Here is a 3,009-nt window from a genome sequence, read left to right on the forward strand (position 1 = left end):
GAAAAACTGGTTTGAACATGAATTATTGAGCAATGACAGAAAGATGCACGTGGCTCGTGGAAAATGATCTGCATGAAAGTGAAGAGAATTTTTGATACAGAGATTGGTGGCGTTACAAAGAGAACAGAAACATTTACAACCAGTGCTAATCTGAACAATGTTCTCATCATTTAAAATCTTGAAATGTTCATCTAGTGTTGTCTGCATTTCTTGACCAAATTTCGCCACAAACTGAACCCATTCTGTCTGTGATGGAAGAAAAGCCAGTCTCCACTGGATGCCTGTCTCTTATAGACGCCGTTCAGGCTGCCAAACTTTTGGAATAAATGTCAGGGCTACTATTGGAAAATGCACGGGATTTGTAAATGTACATGTCATCTTTGTTCCCAGGGCTCAACATGTTTCGTGGTGAAATCTTTGCATATCCCATGTTCCCGCAAAAAGACTTTCAAACTGCAACCTTTTTTGCCATGGATGTCACATGCAGATATGTACCATACCTCCAAAAGGTTACAGATGCTTTGCATCATCTAAGCCCTTCCTGTCAGTAATGCATTCCAGAGCTCATTGTGCAAAATGTGAGGTAACTGTTTTAATTACTCTGGTGGTACAATTATTTTAATAAAGATAAGACAAAATGGTCTGTTTATGTTCATATTTTTAATCCTAATTTCTATTGTTTTTGTGTGTGTCTAAATAGATCAAATGGAGCACAAGCAACCAGGAAGGAGTTGGCACCACTCTTGGTGAGGAGGTCGAGCAGGTCAACAGTTTTCTGTCTAGGTGTGCTTTGACCACCAAGTACATGAGCAAACCAGGTTTGTATAACTTGCTTACACTAAATGTAGTTTGAGAAGATTAAGTTAAAACCCGGCACACATTATTAGATCCATTGCTAAATAAACGAAAATGTTATGTATCAGCAAACTTGAGTAAATATAGTATAAAAGCACTCAGAAATGTGAGTGAAAACTTATTTGTGAAATTATTAAAAGTAACAAATTGTCCACTTTTAGCAAGAACAGATATGTTAACAGTTCATGCCCTGGGCTGGAATGAACGCAAGAGAAAGAACCTCCAACAAGCTCTTTGTTCTAGGTTCTCTAAGGTATGTTCATCTTAAAGTATTTAACCATTGCTGTTTTAAGGGTTAAATACTATGGTTCAAATTAAGCACTTTTAAATGGATTTTAATCGAAGTATATGATTAACCTACTTCCTCGTGATTTTTTTTTCGGTAATTAATCATCAGAAATTGTCTCTAGATAGTAAATAACATCAAGACGGCAAGCCTTAATCTTTCAAAGATGCAGGAAGGTCTCCAGTGTACAGATGACACGCTGAAACTATGGGTGGATGAGGTCAAAGAGTGGGCTCTGGTAACGCTAGTTTCAGTGTATATTTACAACTTTATGATTGCTTTAGTTATTGGATAGCATTCAGTTACAATTTACTGACTGTACATGAAATTGAAAGGAAATGTTTCTAGCTTTGTTAAATTCAAAAAGCCTCTTGAAAGAAACTTCTTCAACTTAAGATGCTAAGTTCAGATGACCCTTTTGAAAACTTTTTCTGCTGTGTACACTTGACAAATGATTAAGCCTTCACAGATATTTTTAGCATTCATTGTTTTTAATAAAAGTTAATTGATCTTATACACTAACAGGAAGAAGTGCTGCCATCCCAGGAGATGTGACTGGCTTGCAGGAGTCTATTGAAAACCTGTTCCTGAGCATTCGGCAAAAAAAGCACTACATTTACAGAGATTATGGTATGAATGGATGTTGGTGTAATTTCAACAAAAGCAACGCTCTTGCTAAGGAACCATCAATTTGTTACTATAAACTTTTTTTCAGATCGCAACAAAAAGCGGCACAACGTTGCTGTCAAGATTGCACAGCAGAAACGGCGTCTGCTCCAGAAGATTGAGCAATACAACCAGCAGTCTGCCGCTGACCAAGTGGATGTCACTACAGTGCAGCAAAAACTGTCTGCAAAGACACCAGACAGCATGATTTGGCCCTGGGAAGACCACGTCACTGTGATAACTATTTATGTATATGAAGAGGAGTGTTTGTGTATTTTAACAACATTTTGGTGGGTCTTGTTTTGTTTTCCCTTTTTAGATGGTGTTGACATGTTTGCCAGGAAGGAGCTTTTCTATCAACAGATGCTTCTGTCGAGGCTTGAGGAAGAAAGGCAAATCCTCGCGAAGGAAATGATGCAGCATTGTTCATATTTGAACCATTTACACAAAAAGGTCCATGCCCTCCTCATGAACATTCTGGATTTCCCCAGGAGTTCAGTGTCTGAAGGTATATCTTTGATCATGTTGTATTTTTGTTTTAATCTGCCACCCACTCTTAAGTAGTATCATTGATCAGAGTGGATTCTTATTAAACAATTGCTATAATGTGTGTTTTTTTTTTAAGAAACTCTGCCGACTGAGGAAGGTTCAAGTGGTCTTCACTGTTACCTTAAGAAGAGACTTCAAGAGATTAAGCATGAGAAAGAAACTGTGTTCAAATGCTACAGATCTCTTCTTCAAATGAAGACTGTCTTTGGCTGCATGATAGTCTGGAGATGAACTGGCAGACGGAGCGTGAGTCTTCAGACGATGACGAGGTGGACACGGAGGAGGAGGAGGAGGAGGAGGAGACATGGGAGGATCAGGAAAAATGATAAGGGGAGTACTGCAACATCCAAAACCTTGTGCTCTGTTTACACCAATAATAAAATACGTTTAAACTAAGATCTGTTTCCTTTTTTGGATTTATTAAAAAAAATTGGATGTAGAATGTCTTTTTTTTTTTCAAAATCTGTGCTTCAATGAAAAGCCATTCCCTCTTTTGTTGTTTAAAATTCAAAATATGATATTGTGTGGTCATTTATTTGGCATGTCTTTTGAAAGTGTGCACTTGAAAAAACTGTCAAAATTGTATTTATTTTTCCTAAAACAAATGTCCTTCTGTCACAGCTTTGTGTATAACTGCAAAACATTCTAAATTT

At 37.4% G+C, this 3,009-nt stretch overlaps 1 long non-coding RNA gene across 1 annotated transcript; it reads left to right on the top strand.

Annotated features, from left to right (window-relative positions):
• The first annotated feature begins 2,062 nt into the window (after positions 1–2,062).
• Positions 2,063–2,920, top strand: LOC118599624. The gene is made up of 2 exons (XR_004949036.1): positions 2,063–2,315; positions 2,433–2,920. It is a non-coding gene; the product is annotated as an uncharacterized LOC118599624 (long non-coding RNA).
• Positions 2,921–3,009: the final 89 nt, after the last annotated feature.

The sequence above is a fragment of the Oryzias melastigma genome, linkage group LG2 (assembly GCF_002922805.2).
Source record: "Oryzias melastigma strain HK-1 linkage group LG2, ASM292280v2, whole genome shotgun sequence".
NCBI lineage: Eukaryota > Metazoa > Chordata > Actinopteri > Beloniformes > Adrianichthyidae > Oryzias > Oryzias melastigma.